A 13,592-nucleotide genomic window follows, 5' to 3' on the forward strand; every position below is an offset into this window, starting at 1 on the left:
GTGCACGGTTCCGAGGTTCTGCGCACGATGCCTACATTATGAGGAGCAGTCGCAATGCAACACTGATGTCACAGATGCCAGCTCAGCATGCCTGGCTTGTCGGTGTGTACTGACTGTTTCTTATTGTGTGTGTTTGTCAATGTTGTATTCCGCACTCCGACAAAACTCAGCTACTTGTTCATTTTTGTGTTTGTAGGTGACTCCGGATACCCCAACATGCCGTGGTTGCTGACACCCCTCAGGAACCCTGTGACACCAGCCGAGCTGCGCTACAATGAGGCACATGGTCAGAGCAGGAGGGTGATTGAGCGGACATTCGACCTCCTGAAAAGCCGCTTTTGCTGTCTGGACAAGACCGGAGGGGCCCTCCCATATGAGCCTGCAAAGGTGTGCAAAATAATCCTTGTCTGCTGCATGTTACACAACATGGCGGTGCGGAAGAAGGTGCCTCTCATCCAGGATGACGATGACGACGACCAACGTCCGGCACCTGTGGAGGATCCCAGCCTGGGCCAAGATGCCAGTGATGATGAAGATGATGGTGACGTCCGCTCCCAGCTCATTAACAACTTCTTCACCTGAATGTGAGTTTCTAGGGTTGTTATGTGAATGTATGGAGGTAGCCTGGAATGTGTTGTGCCAGCTCTGTTGCTGTCTGAGTGTGTCTGTGTGCCACTTGACTGGATGCGTGCTGTGATGTGTCCATTCAGGTGGTGTGTACTCCACAATAGGGTAGTAATGCTAACTAGTGTTTGTGTAGGTGTCTTGCAACATGTTTTGTGCATGTGTATTGCATTTCTCTCCTGTTCTTCTGTGCTTTTGACTGTTTCTTGTCTGTCCTTCCCAGGGTACTTTGCCTGTTGTGTGGTCAACACTGACCCCCAACACCCAGAAGACAACACCAGTGTGGAAGTTGACAATTCCCATCAACTGATGTACCACACATCCCTGGACTTCCATTCTCCAACACTTTGGGAGCATGTGTCCACTGTTACGTAGAATTACCATGCAACTAGTGTGGAATAAACGTGTTGCTGATGTGTAATGAACCTGTGCTACGCTTTGTTATGTGCGTTGTCTGTCTTCCCACATCTGATTGACATCTGCTTGCCTCACCTGTGGACTTACCAATGACTGGGCTAGGTGTTGTGTCTGTGCATGCCAATGTGTTTCAGGTCAACATCATTGTGTGGGATGAGTAACATGGCCATGGGGAGTATGTTTTGTGTTGCCATAGTGGTGTGTCTCCCTCACATGTGTCACATCCCAATGACTCACCTTACGTTGGTCACATTGTTGCAGTATTTTGCATGCACTGTGTTGTGTAGCAGATCGACATCTCCCTGAACATGACAAGTCGGAATCACACCAGAGGCAAGTATGGTGTGCTGGTGAGTTTATTTACAAACATGTGTGAGGGAAGTGCGCAGGATGGTGGGTGCTGTACAGTGGTTTGGGAATCCAAAGATCACATTGGAGTTGGAAGTGCTGGTAGATGAAATATCCAGAGTAAAGTCCACAGTCATCTGATACATTGGCCCAACATGAACCCTCCATGTCATGTGGGCGAGTTGTGTGCGATTGGACAAAGGTGAACGGGTTGCGCACAGAAGAACATTGTCCAGAACAGGTTTAGAGGCCCTGGGGGATGTGCTGGGACATCTGCCTCTCACATGTCCTTCTTCGGACGACCCCTCTTCTTCCGGGGGGGGATCCTCATGTGCAGGCCTCTGCCATGAATGGGACTCTCCACCAGAGTCTTCCTCCCTCCCTGTGGCGCTGGCAGATGGTGTTGCGACAGATGTTGTGGGCACACAGGGGGGTGTGGACAGGTTGGTGTTGATCTGGCGGAGGCATTGTAGTATGTCCCAATGCACCGCAGTGATGTCATCCCACTTGGCCTCATGTGGCCAAATCCTCCGGTGCTATCCTGGTACGCATCTAAGATGTGTGCCAGGTGGGGGTCATCATGCAGTCCAGACCCCTCTGCAAGGCACGCCCTGTGCCTCCCACCCCTCCCAGCACCCCTCTCCACATGGGCAGGACCAGTGGCGGCACGCACAGGTGACACTGGGACCCCTTGGGTGGTGTTGCTGGTGGTGTTGGCTGTAGCTTCCGGGGGGTCCTGTGTCCCTGTGCTGTGGGTGTTGATTGTCCTTGGTCTGTCCGTGTTGGCGGGGGTGCCCTGTTGGTGTCCAGATGCTGGAGGCGTGGATACAGGGTGGGCAGATGTTGATGCTGCTGGTGCTGCATGATGGCTCACACCGGAGGGGCCAGGTTGGTCGTCGTCATCCGAAGAAGACAGTGAGAGAGTCAGACCAGAAAGCTCAGTGTCCACCAGAGTCTGGGACTGGGTTTCCTCATCATTTGGTGCTGGGTGCCCAGCCCCACCTGTGTTTGGAAGAGACACACAATGTGATTTATGTTTCTACATGCATCGTTGGTTCCCAAACATGACATTTTCTACTTTTCAAACAGATCCCTGCCTGTACACTGCTTTTTCCCAGCTTGTCACGGACAGAGTTTGACATTGTTGTTGGCCATTTCCCAGCATGGCCTTGTGCTCCCCACAACAGAGCCCAGTGTTAGACATCTTGTCAGTCCCTTCCCATTCCCTGTGAGGCGAGTATGGTTCAGTTTGATCTTTCTGGGCCATGTGGGTGGGTGTAGGTTGTCTGTGACTGTGACTCCCATCATACTCTTGGCTACACCCCCCTTCCCAGCATGCCCATACTTCCTCCCTCTTGACTCTGCTTCCCTGTGAGGGGTTGTGACATCAATGGCAATATGGCTGACTGTGAAGTCCTGATGTTTGTTGTTGGCCATTTCCCAGCATGGCCTTGTTCTCCCCACAACAGAGCCCAGTGTTAGACATCTTGTCAGTCCCTTCCCACTCCTTGTGAGGCGAGTATGGTTCAGTCTGATCTTTCTGGGCCATGTGGGTGGGTGTAGGTTGTCTGTGACTGTGACTCCCTTCATACTCTTGGCTACACCCCCCTTCCCAGCATGCCCATACTTCCTCCCTCTTGACTCTGCTTCCCTGTGAGGGGGTGTGACAGCAATGGCAAGATGGCTGACTGTGAAATCCTGGTGTTTGTTTGGCTACAAGTCCCAAGTGAGCCCCTGGGCTTCACACAGCTGCACCCAGTACGGGGTATCTTTTGATGATATTTCAATGAGGTGTGTGTCAATGCATTGTACCCGGTGAGTTGTGTGGAGTTTGTGTTGACGGGGGGTGTCTCCCTATGCTGATAAGTATGGTCAGGGCTGTCTGTCCTCCTTCCCATCATGAAACGTGCTTCCATTGTAGGGCGTGCAAGTTATCTTTCAGAATGTCAGTCAGTGGTGTCCTGCTTCTGATTTGCACACAAGCCCTAGCAGGGCCTTGTGCTCCCCACAGCAGGACCCAGTGTCAGCCATCTTGTCAATCATTTTCCACTCCCTGTGATGTAGGCATGTTTCTGAGAGGTCTAGATGGGCCAATGATGAGGGGGAGCATTATCTGTGACTACAAGCCCCATCATGCTTTTGGCTACACTCACTTCACCTACATCCCCACTATTACTTCCTGACAGTCAGCTGCACTGTGAGGTGGTGTGTTTGTGGTGTCAAACTGTCTGTCAGGGTGTATTTGGATTAGTGCCACTGGCTTGCTCTATTTGTTTGTAGGTTGGTGCATGTCATGACACAGTTCCCAGTCACTATGAGATGGCAGGTATTGTGTTTGTGTGACTGGCATACACATATTGGGCTGATTATCTATTGGTTAGTGTAGCTTTGTTTGCGGTGCATGGTTTCACTGTCCCCTTGCCACACAATCTTGGGTATGTTGTTTGTGTACTCACCAGGCTCTGCTATGTCTGCTAGACCATGGACGCTCTCTGATGGTAGGATGTCCCGTACCTTCTCCTCCCAGGTCCTGAAGTGTACTGGTTTGGCTGGAGGGCCACCGCTGGTGTGTTGACTCAAGGCGTGAACTTTCTCAATGAGTTTCTTGACCCTCCTGCGCACGTCATACCACCTGTTCTGGATGTTGTCCTTAGTGCGCCTTGCTGGTGCTTGGGCGTTCACCTTTTCCACAGTCCTTGCCCACATCTTGGTTTTCTGTGAGATGGGGGTCCTTTGGACCAATGTACCAAACACATGTGGCTCTACTCTGATGATCTCGTCTACCAGCACTTCTAACTCACTAACTGTGAACCTTGGATTCTTCTTTGGAGGCATGGTGATGGGTGGTGGTGGTGAGGGATATGTGTGTGAGGGTGCAAGTGATGGTGGGTTGGTGTTGGTTTTGCTGGGTGTATGTGTGTGTGCTTTTGTATGAGGTGCTGATGGTGTGTGAGTTGTGTGATGGGTGAGTTGTGAGTGTGTCTGTGATTGCTGTGTACTGGTGTTTGCTGCTGGCTGTGTCTCCTGTTTGCAAGGGATGATGGTAGTGATTGTAGTCCTTTATATAGTTGGAGTGGTGGGTGTGTCTTTGTCCCATGTTTTTTTAGTTGGTATTTATTGGCTTTGTCATTGCTTGTTTGGTCCTTTTTTTGTCTTTTTTCCTTTGTGTTTTATAGGCATGAAGGAGACGTTCATGTGACGGAAACGGATGCTGCTATTGTCTTGTGCGGGTTTCTCCACCTCGTTCACGCTGCCTGTCTTCTGTGTTTGGTACGCGTCGTTCGCAGCGGTCTCTATTGCTTGTGTGCCGGGTTTTCTGTACGTGTCGGTCGTGCGGCTTGTTCTCCGTGCGAGTCGGTCTGGTTTTGCACGCATTGCATCGTACTGTGCAAATCATACGTCGCAGGTACGGGTCGGTCGGCTTCATTCCGGGTTTGTGTCGGTCGGTGATATTCGCGTCGGTTTTCCGTCCGGATCACTATTTTCCCTACGGGTCGGTCGTACGGCTTGTATTCCGTACGTGTCGGTTATAATTTACACACGTTGCATCGTACTGCACAGGTCGTACGGCGCTGGTCCGTGGCGGTTGGTGTTTGGTCCGGATCCGTGTCGGTCAATTCGTTTTGTGGCCGGAATCGGAATCGGCTCCTAAGGGGCCGATTCCGATCCGGGTCGGAAAGCGTTCCTACTGACACGGACCGGGACTGAAGTCCGACCGACTTGTACAGGTGTTGTCCGTCCTTGCAAGTACGATTCGTCCCGGTCGAAATCCAACCGACTCGCACGGAATCAATCCGGACTGACCGAAACATACGGAAAACAGTGCCCCACTTGGAAACGGAACCGAAACCTTCTGACCGACAAGGAACGGCTATAATTCCGACCGACACGAACACGCGCCCTACTACCAGCCAAGTAGGATGCAATGTGTCGCAGACAAAAGCGGGTCGCACGGAGTCCAAGCCGTACAACCGATTCGTACGGAACTGAGAAAATGGCAAGAAAAAGAGCCGGTCGCGACCAGCGTGTACGTGAAACATGCAACATAGCACAATGTCAGTGTGACCAACTCGGATCACCCCGCCAGTGACACCACAGGCGTACGACCAGGTCAACTGAACATCCCCGTCAGGTCCTAAAGAAATCATGGAAATGACACAGAAAAAGGCCAATTAGGCAGTTCTGTATTCAAACCAAGACACACCTGTTAGAAGGCAACCTCAGAGGAGACAGGGAGGTTACCTGAGCACCCTGAGACCTACCCTCGGGGTATCGTAGCCGGGCACTGGCGGGAGACTCCACAGGGGAAGAGTCTCGTGTCTAGGATCGTACACACTGCACCACACGACAAAGAGACACCACACTGTATGTTCTTGGGAACAGATCTTTATCTAATCAGCTTCGTAGGATCTCTATGATTAACAAGGTGGATATTTACAAGTAGAGCACGGGCTCAAAGAGTCTCGGTAGGGATAGGGGGAAGCGGGACAGTCTTTGGGGATCCGGATCAATGCAGGGACGTACCCGGCGTACAGCTCACAATCCTCGAGCTGGGGGATACGCTGTGGTCACTGGGGTCCAGCCGGACTGAGGGAGTCTTCAGGAGCCGCGAGTCACTCAGCAGGGCTCAAGCACAAGGTCGGAGGTCTTACAATCTTCAGGGGAGCCGCGAGTCACTCAGCAGGGCTCAAGCACAAGGTCGGAGGTCTCACGATCTTCAGGGGAGCCGCGAGTCACTCAGCAGGGCTCAAGCACAAGGTCGGAGGTCTTACGATCTTCAGGGGAGCCGCGAGTCACTCAGCAGGGCTCAGGTGTTCCAAGGTTGCAAGGGAGCCGCGACCACGTCAGCAGGGCTCTCGTCGTTCCAGGGTCGAATCTGCCAGATAGTCCCAGAGCACCCCTTGTTATAGGTCAACTCCTCTTTGATGTCCGGAGTCTGTGTAGGCAGGGGTCTTAGCACCTGGGGGTAGCTTGTTGGAGTTTCCTGCCAGGTCGTCCTTTGATCCTTTCAGGGCCGGGTCGGGAGGAGTCCCAGACACGCAGCAGGCATGGAGCCAGCCCTCAGGGAGGCCGGAGGGCCGATCGAAACCCATCTCCCAAGGGGAGGTCAGAGGTGCGATGGAAACTGCTCCTCCCTCTCTCACTCCGTGGGAGCGCGATGTCCTCCAGCCGGGGCGGCGCCTCTAGGCCGGGGTTGTGCTGGAGCTGGGCGGCCATCGTAGGTGCATGAAGTGGGCACGCGGGCCCTGTGGTGTTGGGATGATGGACGGCACGGACGGGGAAGTCCGGGTCGGGTGTGTGTGGGTTCTGGCGGGAAGGACCGGCTAGGCCGTGTTCTCGGGGGCTGAATGAGGTGCACGAGTCAGGGTGTGTGGCTAGGGGTCAGGGATGGCCATGCCACAAGGCCGGGTCTAACACGCGTCCCCCCCAGCTGAAAGCCGGAGAGAACTACCCATCCTCTTGGGGGTTCTCTTTGCTGAGGCGGAAGAACCAGGAGAGGCCGTCAGCGTTGGCGTGGTCAGTACCAGGGCGATGCTCTACAGTGAAATCCATCCCCTGGAGGGAGATTGACCACCGCAGTAGTTTGGGGTTTTCTCCTCGCATCTGCATGAGCCATCGCAGGGGGCGATGGTTGGTTTGGACTTTGAAATGGGTGCCGAACAGATAAGGTCATAATTTATTGAGGGCCCAGACTACGGCGAACGCCTCGCGCTCAGTGGTGCTCCATTTCTGTTCTTGGGGTAACAGCCTTCGGCTGAGGAAGGCTACGGGCTGGTCTCGGCCTTGGTCATTCACCTGTGACAGGACTGCCCCAATGCCATGCTCGGAGGCATCAGTTTGCACCACAAACTCCTTGGAGTAGTCGGGGGCCTGGAGCACGGGGGCAGTACACATGGCCACTTTCAGGGCATCGAACGCCTCCTGGCAGGCAGAGGTCCACTGCACTTTCTTGGGCTGTTTCTTGGATGTGAGTTCCATGAGGGGACCGAAAAGGCTGCCGGACCCCCGGATGAATCTCCGGTAGTAGCCGGTGAGGCCCAGAAAGGCTCGGACCTCCGTTTGGGTAGTGGGTGGTTCCCAGGCTAGGATGGCGTCGATCTTAGGCTGCAAAGGGGCGACCTGCACGCTTCCGACCCGGTGCCCTAGGTAGACCACCGAACCTTGCCCAATCTGAAACTTGCTGGCTTTTACTGTGAGGCCTGCCTGGCACAGGGCCGTTAGCACCCTCCGGAGGTGCTGGAGGTGCTCACTCCATTCGGAACTGAAAACCGCGATATCCTCTAGATATGCGGCACTGAACTTTTCCAGCCCAGCCAGGACTCTATTTACCAGTCGCTGGAAGGTGGCCGGGGCATTTTTCATCCCAAAGGGCATCACGCGAAAGCGATAGTGCCCATCCGGGGTGGAAAAGGCGGACCGCTCCTTGGCTCCTTCTGTGAGCGCAATTTGCCAGTACCCGCAGGTTAGGTCGAATGTGCTGAGGAAATGAGCAGACCCGAGACGGTCAATGAGCTCGTCTGCTCGGGGAAGGGGGTGAGCGTCGGCTCGGGTGACTTCATTGAGTCCCCGGTAGTCCACACAGAATCGGAGTTCTGGGGCGGCACTGGGGGCAGCTGCTTTTGGGACCAGTACCACGGGGCTGGCCCAGGGGCTGTCTGAGGGTTCGATCACCCCCAAGGTCAACATCTTCGAGACCTCGGCCTGAATGCAGGACCGGACTCGATCAGGGACTCGGTAGGGTCGGTGCTTCACCGGCGGGCTGTCTCCAGTGTCCACGTCATGGACACACGAGTCGGTGACTTGGGGGACAAGAGAGAATAAGTCGGGGAACTGCCCTAAGAGCTGGCGGCAGTCCTCGTGTTGCTGGGAAGTGAGGGATGGAGAGAGGTTCACTCCTTCCACGGAGCCATCCTTCTCCTTGGTACACAGGAGGTCAGAGAGGGGATTAAACTCCTCTTCGGCCCCGTCATCGGTGGCCAGTAGTAGACTCAGCTCCGTCCGCGCGAAGTGAGGTTTGAGGCGGTTCACGTGAAGGACCCGAAGGGGGTCCCGAGGTGACTGGACGTCCACCAAGTACGTGACCTGGCTCTTCCGCTCAATGACTTTGAAGGGCCCGGTCCATTTATCCTGGAGGGCGCAAGGTTTCACTGGGGCCATGACCCATACCTGCTGGCCCGGCTGGAACTCGACCAGAGTGGCATTCTGGTCGTACCAGCGCCTCATTTCTTCCTGGCTCGCCTCCAGGTTGGCCTCGGCCAGTTCTCGAAACTTCCTAGTCTGGTTTCGGAGGGTCAGAACGTATCAGAACACATCTCGGGGGGGGGTCTCGGGGCGCCGCCTCCCACCCTTCCTTGACCAGGCTGAGGGGCCCCCGGACGGGATGCCCGTAGAGTAACTCAAACGGGCTGAACTCCAAGGATTTCTGGGGAACTTCCCGGTAGGCGAACAAAAGGCAGGGGAGCAGGACGTCCCACTTGCGCCGGAGGGGCTCTTCCAGGCCCGCGATCATCCCCTTCAGAGTCCGGTTAAACCGCTCTACTAGGCCATTTCCTTGAGGATGGTACGGGGTGGTGAACTTATAGGACACTCCACATTGTTGCCACAGGGACGTCATGTATTTGGAGATAAAGTGCGTCCCGCGATAGCTCACGACCTCGCGGGGAAAACCCACACGGGAAAAGATCCCCATCAACGCCCGGCCCACCACGGGGGCTGTGATGGTGCGTAGGGGAATAGCCTCAGGGTATCGGGTGGCATGGTCCACTAGGACGAGGATGAAGCGGTGACCTTGTGAGGTTGGGGGGTCCAGGGACCCCACGATGTCGATTCCGACCCATTCAAAAGGGGTACTGACGAAAGGAAAGGGTTGGAGGGGAGCCTTGCGCTTTCCTCCACTTTTCCCACTAGCCAGGCACGTAGGACAGGACTTGCAGTGGGTTTCTACATCTGCTTTCATTTTAGGCCAGTAGAAGTGAGTCACTAGGCGACTGTAGGTTTTGTCTTGGCCCAAGTGGCCTGCGAGGGGGACATCGTGGGCCAAGCCCAGGAGGAAGTCTCGGAAGAGTAGGGGTACCACCAGCACCCGGGCTGATCCTATCTCCACCGATTTCTGCTCGCTGTACAAAAGGTCATTTTCCCAATATAACCGGTGTGTACCAGATTGGTCGCCCGTGGCTTGGGCCTCTGCTTGCTGCCGGAGTCCGACCAGGGAAGGACAGGTAGCTTGCTCCTGGCAGAACTCCTCTCGGGAGGGGCCCCTCTCGTGGCGCCACGGGGCCAACTCGGGCAGATCTCCTAACTCTGCGATCTGTGCGGGGTCGGAAGTTAGGGGTTCGTCGCTGGCGACAGATTCTGCTCGTGGGGAGATGGAGGGGACCTCGGCTGGGACAATCCTGTCCTCGTTGGCAGGTGCGTCCTCGACTTCCCCAAGGGGGGCAGTCGGGCCGCCAAAGATCGGGTGGTGGCGCACACCCACTCGGGGAGACCCATCATCCCTAGGTGGGTCTTGCGCTCGACTTGCTTCCAGGGGGAACTTTCCAGGTCGTCCCCCAGGAGACAGTCGACCGGCTGGGAGGTTCTTACTGCTACTTTCAATTTACCGACCACTCCTCCCCATTCAAAAGGCACCAGGGCTACCTTACAGAGGCTATCAGTGTTGTCAGCTGCAACTACGGGGCAAAATATATTGGGGAGGACCTGGTCTTCGTGGACTAAGTGGCTGAGGACACCGGTGATGCTCGCCCCGGTGTCACGAAGGGCCTCTACCTGTTGGCCATTGATCATCACTAGCTGCCCGTATTTCTTCGTGTTGGAGGGCAGGAGGCTCCCAGGGACCATTTCTCTGTCTCCTAATGATACTAAGGCCATAGCGGCGGGTTCCCACTCTACGGTCTCCTCCATCTCCTCCCCTAGGGCTACATTGGCTATCTGTCTGGCTGGGGGGGCTGTAGTGGGGATGCACAGGGCCATGGGGCATTCGGGGTCAATGGCGTAATGCCCGGGCTTCTGGCAACGGAAACAAGTGGTGGTCACCCGGTGCCCCCGTCTCACGGGTGGACCGGATACAGCTGGTGGGGGTGCCGGGAAGTGCGGAGGTTGGTTTTTCGGAGGACCGGACTGGGATTCTTTCTGCCCTCCCTGGTTCCTCCCCCCTCTCTGGCGGGGTGGTCCCTGACTGGCTCGGGGGTATTCTCCTACAGGGCCCCGGGAGACCCGGGTGTTGGTCCAGCGATCCACCTCGACAGCCAGCTTCCTCGGATCCGTGAGCTTGCTGTCGAGCAGATGCTGGCGTAGTTCCAAAAAGCAGTTCGCGGCCAGGTGTTCCCATAACATGAGGTCGGTTAGTTCGTCCATGGTGGTTACTTTTCTGCCCTTAATCCACCCGTCGAATGCACGGCTGAAAAAATTCACATACTCCACCCACGTGGTGCCAGGGATCTTCGTGCAGTCCCGGAACCGTTGGCGGTACATCTCCGGGATGAGGCCGTACCTCGTGAGGAGGGCCTCCTTCATGTGGCTGTAGGAGGTCTGCATGGAGGATGGTAGGTCGAGCAGGGTGTCTCTCCCCTTGCTCAAAAATCGGCCCCACAACCCGGCCCCCCAATCCTTCTGCGGGACTCGGTGTGAGGTCATGGCGACCTCGTAGGCCTTGAACCATTGTTGGATGTCATCATTTTTGTAATATTGCTTGACCACATCTTTGGGGATGTGGACCTTCTGTTCCGCCGGGGGGGCCACCTCTCGGTTCTCCGGGGGTCGAGCTTCATCGCTCATTGCTTTGAGCTCGATTTCTTTCAAGCTGCATTCGTGCTCCAGTTGAAGTCTTCTTCCTTCGTGCTCCCGTTGGAGTTTCTTCTCTTCTAGTTCGCCTTGTACTCGCATCTGTTCTACTGCTAGTTTCTTCTCAGCTAATTTCAACTCGCCCTCGATTTTCAGTTTGGCCAGTTCGAGTTCGTGATTACGACTTCTCTCTCTGTCTGCGAGTTCCTCCGGGGATAGACCCCCATCTGGTACGAAGCTTCGTACCTGGTTGCTGCTGCTTTCTCTTTGGGAGGGTCCAGCTTCGTCGTGGAGCTCCACCGCTCCTTCTGGGTGGGGGGCTCCGGATTCCACCCAAGCTTTCAGTGCCTTCTGCATATCTTCTTTGGTGTTGAGACCAGTGGTAGCGATTTTTAGTTCTTTGCAGAATTGCTTCAGTTCTTTGTGCGTGTACTCTTCCAGTTGTTCCGCCTGGAACACACTACTCGCGTCGGTTTCTGTGAGACTCATGGCGTTTTCTTCTGCCGTCTTTGCCGGTAGTGCGTCAGCCGTTTACGGTACGATCTCTAGATTATGGGCCCGATTCCCGTCGCTTGCCACCAATGTTAGAAGGCGACCTCAGAGGAGACAGGGAGGTTACCTGAGCACCCTGAGACCTACCCTCGGGGTATCGTAGCCGGGCACTGGCGGGAGACTCCTCAGGGGAAGAGTCTCGTGTCTAGGATCGTACACACTGCACCACACGACAAAGAGACACCACACTGTATGTTCTTGGGAACAGATCTTTATCTAATCAGCTTCGTAGGATCTCTATGATCAACAAGGTGGATATTTACAAGTAGAGCACGGGCTCAAAGAGTCTCGGTAGGGATAGGGGGAAGCGGGACAGTCTTTGGGGATCCGGATCAATGCAGGGACGTACCCGGCGCACAGCTCACAATCCTCGAGCTGGGGGATATGCTGTGGTCACTGGGGTCCAGCCGGACCGAGAGAGTCTTCAGGAGCCGTGAGTCACTCAGCAGGGCTCAAGCACAAGGTCGGAGGTCTTACGGTCTTCAGGGGAGCCGCGAGTCACTCAGCAGGGCTCAAGCACAAGGTCGGAGGTCTTACGATCTTCAGGGGAGCCGCGAGTCACTCAGCAGGGCTCAAGCACAAGGTTGGAGGTCTTACGATCTTCAGGGGAGCCGCGAGTCACTCAGCAGGGCTCAGGTGTTCCAAGGATGCAAGGGAGCCGCGACCACGTCAGCAGGGCTCTCGTCGTTCCAGGGTCGAATCTGCCAGACAGTCCCAGAGCACCCCTTGTTATAGGTCAACTCCTCTTTGATGTCCGGAGTCTGTGTAGACAGGGGTCTTAGCACCTGGGGGTCACTTGTTGGAGTTTCCTGCCTGGTCGTCCTTTGATCCTTTCAGGGCCGGGTCGGGAGTAGTCCCAGACACTCAGCAGGCATGGACCCATCTCCCAAGGGAAGGTCAGAGGTGCGATGGAAAATGCTCCTCCCTCTCTCACTCTGTGGGAGCGCGATGTCCTCCAGCCGGGGCGGCGCCTCTAGGCCGGGGTTGCGCTGGAGCCGGGCGGTCATCGTAGGTGCATGAAGTGGGCACCCGGGCCCTGTGGTGTTGGGAAGATGGAGGGCACGGACGGGGAAGTCCGGGTCGGGTGTGTGTGGGTTCTGGCGGGAAGGACTGGCTAGGCCGTGTACTCGGGGGCTGAATGAGGTGCACGGGTCAGGGTGTGTGGCTAGGGGTCAGGGATCGCCACGCCACAAGGCCGGGTCTAACAACACCCACAACTCCACCAATAAAAAGGTCAAAAATCCTGACCATGATCCTTTGCAAATCTCACAGACCTGCAAACAGACAACACCACCACACTGAGACATATATCCACTACCTGCACACTACACACCACTAGCACCACACAAGAGGCACACTCACAGACACGAAGCCATACACATACTCACCAACCCTCACTACCACACCCACCCACCCATCCATCTCCACCACCACCCATCACCATGCCCCAAAGAAGAATCCAAAGTTCACAGACAGTGAGTTGGAAGTCATGGTAGATGAAATCCTCAGGGTAGAGCCACAGTTTTTTGGCTCTGTGGTCCAGCAGACCCCGTATCCCAGAAAAACAAGATATGTGCGAGGATTGTCGACAAGGTGAACACACTAGCAACTAGCATGCGCACAATGGACGCCATCAGGAACCGGTGGTACGACATACGCAGGAAGGTCAAGAAACTCATCGGCAAAGAACATGCCCTGAGCCAGCGCACTGGTGGCGGTCCTCCTGCAAAACAGGTGCATTTCACTTCTTGGGAGGAGAAGGTGCGGGCCATGCTCCCAACAGTTGGCCTCCATGGATTGCCTGGAATACCAGAGCCTGGTGAGTACACAAACAACTATTCCAAATTGTGACGTAATAGCAATCCATGCCC

Source organism: Triturus cristatus, chromosome 4_1 (genome assembly GCF_964204655.1).
Source record: "Triturus cristatus chromosome 4_1, aTriCri1.1, whole genome shotgun sequence".
In the NCBI taxonomy this organism is placed as follows: domain Eukaryota; kingdom Metazoa; phylum Chordata; class Amphibia; order Caudata; family Salamandridae; genus Triturus; species Triturus cristatus.